Source organism: Mercenaria mercenaria, chromosome 14 (assembly GCF_021730395.1).
Source record: "Mercenaria mercenaria strain notata chromosome 14, MADL_Memer_1, whole genome shotgun sequence".
Lineage (NCBI taxonomy): Eukaryota > Metazoa > Mollusca > Bivalvia > Venerida > Veneridae > Mercenaria > Mercenaria mercenaria.
The window spans coordinates 14566343-14582523 of record NC_069374.1 but is presented as its reverse complement, the minus strand read 5'-3'; positions in this window follow the sequence as shown (position 1 = coordinate 14582523).

Here is a 16181-nt window from a genome sequence, read left to right as displayed (position 1 = left end):
TTCTTCCAAGAACCGCTAACGGAGTATTGTTACCGATAGGGACTAAGCTTAAACTCGTACAAATTCACGTCGCATTTTGGAAGGCGGTACTTCCTAAATCTTATGAAAAAAAAGTACATCATGTAGTTTTCTGCGAGATAAAAACAGTTTACAACCAATCAGACAGTTGTTAAGTCACATCTTTGATAACCATATATCACTTATATACAAGAATTTCATTTGTATTTAAAATTTAAAATGAGTTTGATTACGGTAGTGCGTGCAGGGAAATAAAATATATTACGCTGAAGTCCGCAGTCACCTTTTTTGTCTGGACAAAGAGGTACGAGTATAAACTATGTCACTTGTAAAGTACAAAATACTCGGGCTTTGGAGATATTTCTATATTTCTGTTTTATTCTCTGTTAAGATTGAAGCTTTAAACTTCAACCCTTTACTCACAACAATACCACCGTCTCTCCTCTGCTTTGAAAAAGTATTTATGTTGTTTTTACTGCTGGTTGAAAACAAAGGCAATACAACGGAGTTTATTTTCATTAAGATGTTTTTTAAAATTGTTAGCTACATTACTGCCGCGCCATGTTTCAACAACAAAAATGTTGTATGATCGGTTTAAAAAGTAACCGAGGTTTGAATACAAGCTATAATTTTGTTCTGTCGCCATTAAACATAAAAGCGTGAAACTTTGCACACATATTTCGTTTTTGTGTTTGATTATTAAGTGCAGAACACATGCACGGCCTGTAAACAATGGCTCTATCGCTCTACGGTCATTCGCGTCTTTGTTTATTGATTTATTTCAGTATATAAAACACATGGTATGGTACAACACAAATTAAAACAAATTTCAAATATCACAATCATATACAATGACTAGGATATTAAAACATATTGAAAGACAATTAAGAATCATTACTAACATAAAATACCAATAACTGCAGAAAAAAAAAATGTACCAGGACATGTATTCATATACCCAGGATGACACAAAAAAGGGGAATGTGAAACCCCTTATTTCCATTGTGGTCCTGGATGAATAATGACATGTCCTAGCAAGGCACAACAACTTTGTAATAAATGGTGGTAACTTGAGGAAGTTTTCAGCAGTTTAAAAAAGTATCACAGTAAAAGAATCACAGTATAATTAGATAAGACTACAAGCTATGTAGAAGATGATTTTTTACTGAAACCTTGAACTGCTGCATGTTTGCAGAGATTTTAACATTATGTGGCAAATTATTCCACACAGAACAACCATTATAGCTAGAAATTTAATTTAGAGATTTAAGACTTTCCTTTAAAAGCGACAGTAACCTTTCTGGTGAGAATTTGTGCAGGCTTTCTGTAGGCCAATAGAGCTAATTAACTCTTTTTCAGGAGTCTCCGTGGCCGAGAGGTTAAGATCGCTGACTTCAAATAACTTGCCCTTCATCGATGTGGGTTCGAGCCTCACTCGGGGCGTTGAATTCTTCATGTCAGGAAGCCATCCAGCTGGCTTACTGAAGGTCGGTGGTTCTATCCAGGTGCCCGCTCGTAATGAAATAATGCACGGAGGGGCACCTGGAGTCTTCCTCCACCATCAAAGCTGGAAAGTCGCCATATGACCAGTAATTGTGTCGGTGCGACGTTAAACCCAACAAAAATAATAAAATAGATAACTCTTATTCTATGCTTTCCACATTCTTGACTCCTTTTCCGTGTATTAATTTATGTTCGTATATATTTTCTATTATAATTTATTGTTTATTATAAGATATTTCGGTGTCGTATTTTGCCGTCAATACACAAACGTTGATTGCTCTGTTGTTTAAACTTAATACATTATTTGTGTTACTGTTGAACACGTACGCGTGAAATCAATGGCGACATAAAATGGCGGCCGAGAGGACGTTGGAGTCGTTATTGGACGTCGTAATGGTCTGTTACTGGTCTACACGTTAAGCTGTTGTTTATCGCAGATTACAATGCTTGGTTCTTTGTAAAAAACAGGACATTCATGCACATTATTACATTAGAGCTAGAAGTCCGAGTTTCAACAGTGTTCGGGCATGTGGTGTAAAACAGCATGATTCGCACCACACAATTTAAAAATTTCGACGAAGTTGCAGGTTTCTTCTCAGTGAAAATGTTATGACTGCTTTTCATAAACATAGATCTGCTGCCAAGAAGACTGCAGCTCAAATTATGTGTTGTTCCACATTTTTAGAATGGCGAACCATTTGATGAGTTTGATAGGTACATAGATACGAGTTTACTGCGCTCATTACCGTCAAGAAAGTCTGTAATTTGTCTAAATGTGCAAGAATACGTTTAGTGCACTCACTTATATTTTCCCATATTGACCCTATATTGCTTCCGGGTACGACTAAACACAGATTTTCACAACAGTACCCCAAACTATTCCGCCACTACAAACTAGCGTCAGGAGTTATAAAAGCCTTAAAGCCCTCAGGCAATTATTCTTTCTCCGGGCCGATTATCTCCTCCCGGCCCGGGTCTGTCGTATATTAATCTTTAATTAAACGGCATTACTGCTAGAGTAGATACATTCATCATAGTGATGACAAAAATTGCATCTGTAATTGCAACGTTTGATCGTCTTTGCAACCAACATAGGGTTATTACAACATTTTTGGCATATAAATAACTTCTTTTTCAATTTCATATTTCTGTTTGAAGTTTATTAAGGATGATGTTTGTTACGTTCAAGTCGATGTCTGAAACGATCACTTATAAATATAGAAACATATTTAATATTATAATATTTCAATTTAAACATTTCGCATATTTTAAAGAAGCAATCGACATCTGTTATAACGAAGTAAAATAAAGTAAAATACACATGTGGTATTTTCATTTTTTTAAGGATGTAAGTCGTTCACCCTTTTATTTGCAAATTTATATAAGGCTTTTAAGAGCCTACTTAGCTTAAAGCTTACGTATAAAATCCAGTGTACGTGTACTTCACGTTTATTGTAATCTGTCTAGTTCATCTCAACAAGTAATGCAGACTACATAATACGTAATACATCCTGCCATACATTCTCTTTCTTTTCTAGAAAATATAAAGCGAATTGGAGAAATGTCTAAATTAAGTAATGCTTATAGAGACTGGTCTCACCAAAACAATTGTCTGAAAAATGTGCTATATTTTCTCAGACAAATAAATGTAGTTTTATGTTCTTATCAAGAAATTTGATTTGCCATTACTGTCATACATCTCCCAAATTTAATTGGGGTAAGACAGATTGTTACTGCAAAAGCAGTCCGGTTGTATTTATATGTATAATCGCATTCAAGGTTTGTGTTTAAACCGTGGATTTTGAAAAGTAAATTCGTCTGTAAAATGATTGTCAGATGTTGCATTCCCATAATCAAAACATATACAACAATTTTGCGATTATTTAAGGTAGTTCTGCACGTTCGGATCATAAACAACTTTTCTGCAATGTAGAATTTGATTAAATCCCGATTTATCATAACGTCAAAAGACACAAGTAAGAAAATTCGGCAAATAAAATGATAGGACCGTGTGCTCGATTTTTAAAGAATAAGGCGCATTATGTGCAAACGTTTAAGTCATTTGTAATCAAAGGAACATAATATGGAAAAAAAAAACTATGTTAACCATAACTTTAACTTGAACAGGCTTAATGAAACCGAGCCTGCAACATTTTCATTTTTTGTCGTATTTACAGACCTGTGGAGTTTCAATTTTTTCTATTTTGTCATCACAGCAGTGTTGTTTGTTTGTGCCGTAAAATATAATTCCCCGTTCATTCAATCTCGGCTGTTATATTTCGATCTTTTCAGATCGTTCAGCACGACTTTTATGTTGTGCTATGTTGTACTTTTTAGTCTTTCAGCTTGACCATTTCGGGCTTGGTGGTTCCAATACTACTGTTTTCATAGCTTTGGCTATTGTATAATCACCCCTTGGATATAGTGCCTGCTTTTTGATTTTTTCTTTTGGCAGTTTCTGTGATATGCAGGCTCCGTAACCTCAGATCCCCTTTCTTAATTCCATTTTGTTTAGTTTTGCCCATAGTTTTCTCGTTTAGAGCAAGTTCATTATTTTAACTGGGGACCATACGGCACTTATCACGGAATTACACACTAGTGTATCATAGAAGGTTCCATCTGCAACGAGTATAAAAACATCTGCGGATGTCTCTAGTTTGTTTTTGTACTTGTAACATGTGTAAATGTTGAGTTCTGTTCATTTTCATTTTTGTCGTATTGAGCGACCTGTGGAGTTTCCACTTTTTCTATTTTTGTATCATGGTAAACATGACAAGTTATTCTTTGTGATTCCTTTCTTTCACGTTAATACCATGGCGCGTTTATCTATTTTTTTGCAGGAATTGATCTATCTCTATTGATGTTGATTTGGAAAGAATTGTAATTTCAATTGTTAACTTAAGGTATGATGCGCGCTACCTGCAAACGCTTAACTCACTTAGAGAAACTTAATTTCGAAAATGGCAATATTATGGAAGCGTCCTGGTGCCAGCAGAGAGATTTAAATTTGTCATACGTACGACTTACTATCTCCTACGTAGGACTTAGTATCTCCTACGTAGGACATAGTATCTCCTACGTAGGACTTAGTATCTCCTACGTAGTACTTAATATCGCCTACGTAGGACATAGTATCTCCTACGTAGGACTTAGTATCTCCTACGTAGGACATAGTATCTCCTACGTAGGAGTTAGTATCTCCTACGTATTACTTAATATCTCCTACGTAGGACATAGTATCTCCTACGTATGACTTAGTATCTCCTACGTAGGACATAGTATCTCCTACGTAGGACATATTAAGTACTACGTAGGAGTTAGTATCTCCTACGTAGGACTTAGTATCTCCTACGTAGGACATATTATCTCCTACGTAGGAGTTAGTATCTCCTACGTAGGAGTTAGTAACTCGTACGTATGTCACTGACTAAAAGACTCTCAAGCATGCGCAGTGGAACAATATACTCGTGTGTACTATTATTTAGTAAGGATTATCTGATACCGGTAGATTTACATATTTGTAAATAATTAAACATCTCCCTGCTTTCAATGTCTCACACAAACTTCGTAAGTATGAATTAAAGACACATTTGACCAAGTTCTGAATTTAACAGATGAAGTAGTCAATAAATTTGTTTTAATAGATATTTTTGAACATTTTATTTTGTTGTTGTTGTTTTTTTTTTTTTTTTTTTTCTTTTTTTCTTTGTATTTTTTGGGGGACTACGTAGTTTGGGTATAGTCACACTGCGCTACCCACAAGGTGCACTTCTAGGCATTGCTCCAGGCATGGGCAGACATCAGGTTACAACCGCCGACATTCCATAAGCCAACCGGGCAGTTTATGAGCATGAAGAATTGAAACATGTCATGTGAGGTTTCGAACCTTTACCATTCGGCTATGGAGGCCTCTCTTGAAATTATGTAGACAGTTCAAAAGTACGATTAAAGTATATCATGAAAGTTACTAAATATAATTACCGCCAGTTATTGTTTTGACCGATTGTGTGATTTGATTAATAAACTTTCTCTCAATAAAGGCACTGACCTACAAATTTTGGCTAAAAATGGTCTTTGAAGTTCGGTCATACATATTATGGACATTAAAATTCGAGTTTTTGTTTCTAAACTATCCTTAATTTACTCAATCAAGGAAAAAAATGCCAGAGCCGGGAATCGAACCCGGGCCGCCACGGCAATGAAAATTTTCCTGCTGTCTTTAACAATATACACCACGGAGGAATATGTATACAATGACCCTTGAATGTAGATATTTAATAATCAGGCAGTTTACCTCAGTAAAACGTTACAAACGCTTTTCAATTTCCAGTGTAAAAGATAGCTAAGACAACTAGTTCTCATGTGTTTCAATAACATATAATCTGTTAGTAATTAATTCAAAGCTTTCCTAAGCGGTATTAGCATTAATTTCGTGATACTGGTACCTAAAATTTCCCTTTTTTTCTGTTGTCGTATGATCTCAAGGACAGTGCCTTTAATAATCAATATTTATTAGGTGTTATCATCATTTGAGCTGCGCCATGAGAAAACCAACATAGTTGCTTTGTGACCAGCATGGATCCAGACCAGCCTGAGCATCCGCGCAGTCTGGTCAGGATCCACGCGTTCGCTTTTAAAGCCTATTGCAGTCAGAGAGACCATTAGTGAACAGCATGGATCCTGACCAGACTGTGCAGATGCACCAGCTGGTCTGGATCCATGCTGGTCACAAAGCCACTATGTTGGTTTTCTCATGGCACGGCTCAATTTTCTTTTTCTACATTCAGGTCATGCATTAACTAGTTACAGGAAATTGCTGTAACTGCATCTAAAGCATGATTTAACATGATAATAAACTATTGATACTATTTTGTTTTAAACACTCATTTCTACTTTATTTGCATATTCAAGATGATACATTTATGAAGTTTATTAAGGTATAAAGTTCATTAACACCTCTCCCATTCATCCGGTGATAAAAGGTACTCATTGGCAAGCACTTCATTATACAGACTGTGAAGGTCATAAAGGATATTCTATGATCCAGGGCACTGGAGTCAATCGACGGTTATGTTACATCATGAACACATTTGCAATGATCTCTAATGAGATGGTGATTATTATAGCTGGGATGAAAACTGCCTAGCACAGATCGAATTTGTCCAGTCGTTAGAGTCAGAGGTAAGAGGTATTGAATTTTTTTCCAGAAAGTGGTATCAGAGAGGAAAGTGCTTTACATTTAATGACTCTAACGACTGATGCAAGTCTAGAGTGTTCCGAAAAACTAATGTCAAATCAACTTGTGGTCCGACGGTTTTGCTTTCTTCAACATGGCGTGTGTATCTTCTATATATTGTATATGTTGTGAAAAAGAGGAAGAATAGAATAGTATTTAAATAAAGTGAAGCATTTTTTGACAGTAAAATCTTTTAATTGCCAAATATCACGGAATTTGTAGGTTTCAGTCATTAAATCTGGTTATCCTTTGTTTTGTTAAGTGTATGCCTAGAGAGAAGAAATTAAGGACGAGTAACTTGGTAAACATGATTTATTCCCCTTTATCGCTCTTCACAGTAGAGGCTATTTTTTTAATATAAGAACTTATTTCATGCGAAATAACATTATTTTGTTTGATCAGAGTGACTAGATAAAAGAATTATTGACTAGTTGAAACTAACTTAATGTTATAGAACATTGATAATCGTGTCATGCAATCAGGTCTATATAAATTCATTCTTTGTTATTGGTTAGAAACAGTGGTTAAGAGATAATTTCACTGATTGCAATATGAAAAGTTATTAATTAAGCCCCTTCTCGAGACAACACATAAAATACAAGAATATAAATAGTTTAGAAAATAAATCAAATATTGCAATAAATGCCATTTATCAGCACGCAATTAAAAAGTCAACCAGTAATGTTCAATTAACTCATGTACCGGAAACGCGAGTAGGACCACAGAACGCTGCAGCGCCCCAAAATAGGAACCCTTATGTATGAGTTACTAAGTCCTACGTAGGAGATACTATGTCCTACGTAGGAGATACTAAGTCCTACGTAGGAGATACTAAGTATTACGTAGGAGATATTAAGTACTACGTAGGAGATACTAAGTCCTACGTAGGAGATAATAACTCCTACGTAGTACTTAATATCTCCTACGTAGGAGATACTATGTCCTACGTAGGAGATACTAAGTCCTACGTAGGAGATACTATGTCCTACGTAGGAGATATTAAGTACTACGTAGGAGATACTATGTCCTACGTAGGAGATACTAAGTCCTACGTAGGAGATACTATGTCCTACGTAGAAGATACTAACTCCTACGCAGGAGATAGTAAGTCGTACGTAAGACAAATTTAAATCTCTCTGCTGGCACCAGGACGCTTCCATACAATATTAATCATAACTTTAACTTTGTAAGATTATCAAGGGATAAATATTCTTGTAAAATTGGCAATAAAGACAGACAATAGAAAAGTAATTATGTAACTACATTTGAGTGACCAACAAAATACAAGTATAAATACATTGCAGTATAAAGAGATTTATATCATCTTATTTTAGGAAATGATACTATGTTACTTACGGCCATCCCAAAAAGAAGACCAACCAATTGATACGACAATTTTTTCAAAGAACGGGATAAATTGTTCTAAAATTCAATGGCCGCTTTTCCAGAAATGCGGCTATCCCGCTAATCAACTTATACAACAACCATCACAAGTCCGAATCCTATTTACATGCTAAATTTGCCTCCACTTATACGACCATAAATATTTATCAATGAATACTGAAATTTCGATACATATTGGTCCTTTATGAACAGTTATAAACAGTCTATTTATTTTAAATACAAGAAAAAAAGGAAGTAATGCGTTGAAACTCCCGTTATGATTACAATGTAACAGCTTGGTGCTTATATATACTGTTCTGTTTTGAAAGTTGAGTTCAGTTAATTTTAAAGTTTTATCCAAATTTTTGAATGAAACTATGGATTTGCATCTCCGAGAGTCCATTTAGCATTTAAGTGTGATAAATGCCATATGAAATACAATTTATGCAAACTGATATTGCAATGTGTATTTTTTTTTCTCTTTCTATGTCAAGTATGGAACACATTTTACGTTGTTTTTTTTTATTGATTTCTTTGAAACACAGTTCGACCAGTCCTAGTCCTAGTCCAACTTTGTTCTTTTGTACAGATACGGTTATTATTATGACCTTTAGAGTAGAGCATAAACAAGTTAAGAGAGCTGCTGGCATAATATACTGAACTGTCATTAGACCGACGCAGACATTATCAGAGCCATAAATCAAAACAACATGTTATACCTTATTGATTACTAATAAACCGTTCCGGCAAGTATTATCTACTTACACCGACAACTGTATATTTCATTTCGTTGCATGAAATATTGAATGATTTTCCTCTAGCCAATTGCCGCAAAATATATTTATTCTGTATTAAGTATTCATAGGTTATTGGATCTTGTTATAGGAATAAGGTCTACTTTTCTACAAATTTGCATGTAAATATTTGAAAATTCACTTACGAACTGATTAAAGATTTCCATCGGAACAAATGACCAACTTCCTACTATATGTACAATGTACAAGACCATGATTAAAAAAAAAAGAAAACGTAATTAGTAATGTTCGTACTTTAATCGGTGTTTACATATATTTACGTAATGTGACACGTATTAACAAATAATTGGGCAATCATATTTAAGATCGGACTTATTGGCTACTGTAGATTTCCTCGGTAATAAAATGAGTTCGAAACGTTAACCGACGCGGAGACGAAGCCGATTAATGTTCTAAGTTTCATAACCACCGCTGCTATAGTAACCTTAACCTATGCAATGCGTATATAGCGAGCCACAAAGCCACAAGTGTTGGAATTACAATACTTTCTATTTACAAATTCGTAACTTAAGCCTGAAAATAAGATTATAAATTGAACAGGAGATTTCTTGTAAATATGAAATTTATAAATGTTAAGAAAGTATTATCCATTTTATATATGATATTGTCCTGCTTTTCACATGCAGTAGGTTTGAGACTGGATATAAAAGTCAACCCTTCCATGCATGATTCTGTTAAATTCTTCATGTGAGGAGCTATCCAGCTGGTTGACGATTGGTCGGTGATTCTACCCAGGTGCCCTTCCGTGAATGAACGGAGGGACACCTGGGATCCTTCTCCACCATCAAAAGCTGGAAAGTCACAAAATGACCTATAGCTGTGTCGATGTGACATAAGACCCATCAAATACATGTACAAAACCAAAACAAAAAAAAATAGTGGTGTTTGATACAGTGCTTTACGTAAGATCATTGGCTACAACCGGGCGGTTGTCTGAAACAAAAAAAAAATTAATTCGAAAAACAGTTATTAGATATTTGGCATCTTGCTAAATGAAATATGTAGTACATGCATGCATGTGGACTAGAACGGCATTATGAGATTAATCTCCTGTTGATGAGGTAATAAAATGGTTTACACTCAATAACAGGGGCAAATGTGTACAGTGTTTAAGAAATAACATATCTCATCCAGTGATTTGTCGTTGAATAAATCATTGTTTGGAGTTCAGATGCGAAGGAATTATATAATAATACTCATCTGAACGACAAGCAATGATTTATTCAAGAGCAAATCACTAAATGAGATATATTATTTCGATTCTAACACGTTACAAAGGATTTTCAAGTACATCCTTGATGACATTCATTAAATATTTGCCCGTTTTCAATCGGTTTCTTTTCCAGCGCGGCGCTATGCCGTTTGACGCCATGACGTAATAATTGTGACGTCAGAATAGTCATTTGTTGTTTAATAATTCACTGTATTCTGCCTTCTTTGTTTAATAGGAAAATGAATCGGATCGTGTTAGAATTTTGTTTAGTTCATATTATTATGAATACCCACCCATAGCCAACTTTCGATCACATGTATATTGCAAGAGAAAAATATAGAGGAAATCCTTTTAGGAAATGTCAGCACTTCAAATTTAGACCAAATGGAAGACGTTAGTCTTAGTATTATGTTAGTAGCAAGAAGCAATATTATTTTTTTTTTGTCAAAGATTTGGCAAAATGTGTTCTTCAATGACATGTACATTAAACTTATCAGGTAATAGTCATGATGTGATGATATGCGACCTTATGTACTTAAGCACTATAAAGTTACAAGAACATTTTTTCCCTATAAATATTTTACTAAAACATAATGTAAAAGCAATATTTTTCGCGAAAGTTTGATTTTAGCTATATTCGCGAGGCCCTACATCTCGCGAAAAATAACCCCCGCGTAAATATTCACAATTAGTATAATTCAAATTCAAGAAAGATATCATTTTTACAATTTCGCGAATATTAAACCTCGCGAACATACACAAACTTTCAAATTTGCGAAATTTTGACCCAGCGAAAATATGTGCTAATACAATACACGTGACAGTTTTAGCTCGCTCGGTTGCATTCTTTGCTTCCAAAAGGTCTTTTATATATTTTAGCGTGAGCGCCGTTTAGCTCAAATAAGACACTCTAATTTCCATTTAAAAACTTATCCTTCGTAAATGTAATATACTTTCTCTAGAGACAGAGATAGAAACTTGAAACTTCATTAAACTAAGCAAACTGGATATTTGATGCGACTGAATGGTTCGGAGACATCCTTAAGTTTTGTACTTATCTCTCTACGATGATAACCTGATATTCTATGCATGCATAAAACAGCCAACAAATCCACATTATGTATTATTTTAAGCAGCATATAACTTTGTACAATTTCCTTCTTAGACTGCAAATGAATAATAACTGGCAACAATCATTTGTAAGAGTGTCCGCGTCAAATGCAAGAGTCTGTAGTTTGCAGCTCTGTGTGCGTCACCGATAATGTAAAAGGTATATTTCAAGCAAAGAGTTTTGAATGTATATGCCATTACGCTTATATCAAAACGCACTTTGACAAAATTTGTAAGCATGCACTTATGCACTAACATGTATGTGTAATAAACAGATGTCAGACAAAAATGCAGTAAGAAAATTCAATACTCATGTCTCTACACACCTGTTTACTATTACCAGACAAACAAACCTGAATTATTACAAACGGTATAGAATACGACTGAAAGTGACAAACTAATGAGGACAACTGCATTCAGCAACACATTTTTAATTCTAAAAGAATAATTAGAATATTATATTTTGGTAAAACAAAAAATACAAGATGTCAAGTAGCTGAAAATGTGACCGAGAAAGGATGATAGAATAAAATGTAGTATAATGAAACAATTAAACGTTAATCCATCTCCTTTTTCACATTTTACCTATAATTCAAATGAACCAATTCGTGAATACTTGAGGGAACACGTCTCCCACATCTTTACAGATTTTATGTGTGTCTGGCCCTGTGCTCAATGCGTCGGTGAATGTTCTGTTACAATATATTATATGGTTATAGCTTAGATTTGGTCGTCGTAATAAATTGTCATAATACCTGTCATAGAGAAGAAACAATCATGCACGGAAACTTTGCGTTTCTAAGAGATGTTCTTAATTGTTACATTTTGTATTGGAAACGCCCAATACACTAACTTACCCATATTTAAACCGATGCTGAACACGAACACGGCATTCTATCTTGATTTCATTAGCAATAAGAAAATGAAACTGGTACGCAATTGTACATTTAACCGTTTGGCTAGACAAGCTCTAATGCAAAATACTTCTGAAAACATTGGGGAAGTTTCCAAAGGATAATGTTTGCTGTGTTGTCTCTATTTAAAGCTTTAAATCTAATATATAGCTATTTATCGATTAAGATACATGTACTTTATGTCCGGCACTTAAAGCACATGGTCTGCCATAATAAAAGTAATGGTAATAAACAATACTAACCCATCATTCATCCAAGGTTATATCAAATGAGTGTTATTCCTATGTAAAGGAGTTCACTATCTATGCAGATTTTAGGCAAGATGTTCTCTAAATCCCTTGAATGAGATGCAGTGCTTGTAATTATGTCGTCCAATATATCATTACACCGCGAACTGATATTATTAAAGTATTTATTATCATATAATATTTATCGAATTTCATGGAACGTTTTGAAAATACTAGTATATGTTTATGATAAAAGGCGCAAATATTACCCAGTCGTGTGGTTGTTTAAATTTATTACAATTAATGCTTAAAACGTATTGCAGAAAACTATGCAATGTTTGCTATTCAGCGGATTCTTAAAGACTGCAGAAAAACAAAAATCGAAAAAATTGAATTCCATTGCGTTTGGAAAGGAAAATATTTGAATAACTCAAGACTGCTAGCTGTTCAGAGTGTTTTGATTTCGAAGATCCAGAGCAGGTTTTTCAGTACAAAAGTATCGGAGCAACAAGCGATCAATCGAATGCTAATGTGTTTATTTTAGTAAATCGTTAACTGTAAATCGGAAGTGCCGGAAACTATAACACTCTGTCTGATGTATTGTGATAAATGTGCTTCGGACACCAGGTCAGAACATTTTCGTTTTTTTGCAGAAATATTAATGATGCATATTGATGGTGCCATAAGAACAAAATCTTTGTACTAATTATCTGCAAACGTCTGAATTGTATGTTTTTATATGGCCGCATGTAGATTACGTAGTGAGACAGGTGCTTGTTAAAATCAGTATGCATCGTCTTGAGTAGACCGTCCGTAGACAGCAAAGAGTGTAGATCATGGAAACAATGTGGGGAATCACATGTTCAACATACTCTCTAAACCAAAATAAATTTATGAAAAATATATGATAATATTGAATCAACTTTTGCTGTAAATCTTAATTATAGCCTATCATATGACAACATAGATGTGCCCTAAAACTACATAGATTGCAACCATAATCACTTTCCGATTGTCTGGAACACTTCAAGAAACTGAGAATTATTATTTTTCTTAGTGTTTGTAATTATAGGATATCTATCATTATTGTCAGCTACGTAATAATTTAACAATTTTCATTAGTCATACGTTAGGCTATGTTTAAATTTCATATCTTACCATGGTAGGAAATTTCTTCATGTTTTTCAAAATATAACTTTGGTTTAGAGATTACTTTCACCATGTGATTCCCCACAGTGGGAAAAATATTGATAGTAAATTTTGGAATGACATTTGCAGAAAATATGTAGACAAGTGGTTTTGACTTCGGTTGTCGGATATAAAATTGGTTTTCTGTTAACAGTCTAGTAATTTGTATAAGTAATATGGTTTGTCATATAAATTGATATATTTAGAAACGTATTATAACGAAAAGTTTTTATGTAAATACGCAAACTGTTCTGTTGGGTGATAGTATTTGTAATTATACATTAATAAATTACATTTTGTAAATCTATCGTTACAATAAACATGTACTATATTAATTTAATATATCTGTTAAAAGAAGCTTAAAGGTATAATACATCCAAATGTCATATGAAAAACATGAACAATTACTTCATATAGTTTACGAAAACATAACAAATAATACGTTTATGTGCATTAACAGTACTATGCATTAGGTTTAAAACAGCATACACTGTATACATGTATAGAGAAACACAGTATAAACGTGTACAATCACAGACTAAACTACTGGCTGTTTTTTCAACAGTCAACTGTAACAAATACATTTAATTATGAAATGAGCTCTATATGGAAATGTAATTTGAATATTTAGTAAAGTTAATTACATTTTAAACATCTGAAGTAAATATCTAAAGATAAAATAGTTTACTTAAAAATGACCATTAGATAACTTTAATAATATGCAGACCATTTAAATGAATCCCCACATATTTAATTTGAAATACGGTTATCTCGTGTTCTCATATTTAGAAAACACCATTTTTCATGTTATTTCCACTGGCGCCAGATCAGAAAGAAAATGCCTCTGTACATATTATACCCTACCCCTAGGTATTCTATAAGAACCATGGTCGTGAACGGGAAAATATACTAACCCGTTTCAAAAGCGCATTTCATACCTAAAACACGCAGTGGGGTAAATGTGTACTATGGATATCAAACAAGTGGTAATTTATCTTCCATTGTGCATCGGTCACATTTTTCAATACATCTTATCTTAGAAAAACAACGCGTAGTTTATAGTAATTTCAACATTACACAAAAAACTTGCTTGAACTTCCCTGGTGAAGTTCCGTTCTAGATTACAAAACCATTCTGATTGGCTGTTGTAAAAATGTATGTCAATCGTCATTTTACTACACGTGTTCGCTAAAATGTGAAAATGCAGCAAAATGTGCAAAATGAATAAAATATACAGAACAGACGCAGACCAATGTACGATTTCAAATTAAAGATCATATACAAGATGAATTTCATTCATCATTTCGAGTTTTAGTGTAAAATTTTGATTTTTTTAAAATCTGTTTTTGTTTGTTTACGTTTCGCCAAACATGTGCGCACTGCCGTGACCTCTAGACCGGATGTTCATTAGGGAAGTTCAAGCAAGTTTTTTCTGTAACGTTGACGAAAGCATAAAATATGTTGATAATCTCAGCAATATGGAATATTGAGACAATGTGACTGGTGCACGATGGAAGATAAATTATCGCTTGTTCAATATACTAGGTACCCATTCACCGAACTGCGCGTTTAAGTTGAGAAATGTACGATTGAAACGGGTTAGTGCACTTTCCCGTTCATGACCATGGTTCTTATAGAATACCTAGGGGTAGGGTATAACATGTACAGGGGCATTTTCTTTCTGATCTGGCGCCAGTGGTTATTTCTGCATAAAATATTCGACATCTGAACAGAACTTAGGAAATTTAAAACTTTCGTGGCAAATGACAGTCGACGACTGTCTATAAGCATTGTAAAGATTAATCGACGGGGTTTCAATTGTAACATTTATTTTTGATAAACGGCCAGTTCAAGACAAAATAAACTCTCGTACGGGAATGTTACAGTGAGTTGATGAAACTTATATATATATTTAGCTTAATTGTTACAGGAAACATCAAAAATATTATTAAACTGTCGAGCATATCCCATATTCGCATATTATGTAGACACAAACATAATACATGTACTAAATAGTTCAATACTAGTAGACTGAATATTGAACAGCAGATTGACGTTTTCATTTCATTATTTCTCAATCGTAAATTGTTAACCGAAGATCGTTTACCTTGATACTGCACACATGTTACACATTAAAGTAATTTAAGCTTTACTGAATTTCAACAGCACTTACTTCCGTCTTGTTGATTTCATGTTACACGCTCGGTAAATCGTGAAAGGTTCAATTTGGTTGAAATTAAAGTGTTCAGTCTGCTATATGAAACTAGTGAAGAGAATAATATTTTCCAACTACTTAAATTCATTACACTGTAATTTACATGGCGTTGCTATTTTCAAAACTGAAAAAATGTCGTCATGTTGATATTAAAGCTACTATATATATTCACAGCTTAAACGCACGCAGGGCTTATTTAAAAACAGAAAATTTTCATATTCAAGAAAAGTGTTGCTATTTTATATTGCACGTGAGAATTGGTTATTATAATCTTACTGATATTGAATTACTTGCCCCTAAACACTTTTGTCTCAAACCCCAACCGGGGTGTTTGTTATTTTACGAAAGAGAGGGTATAC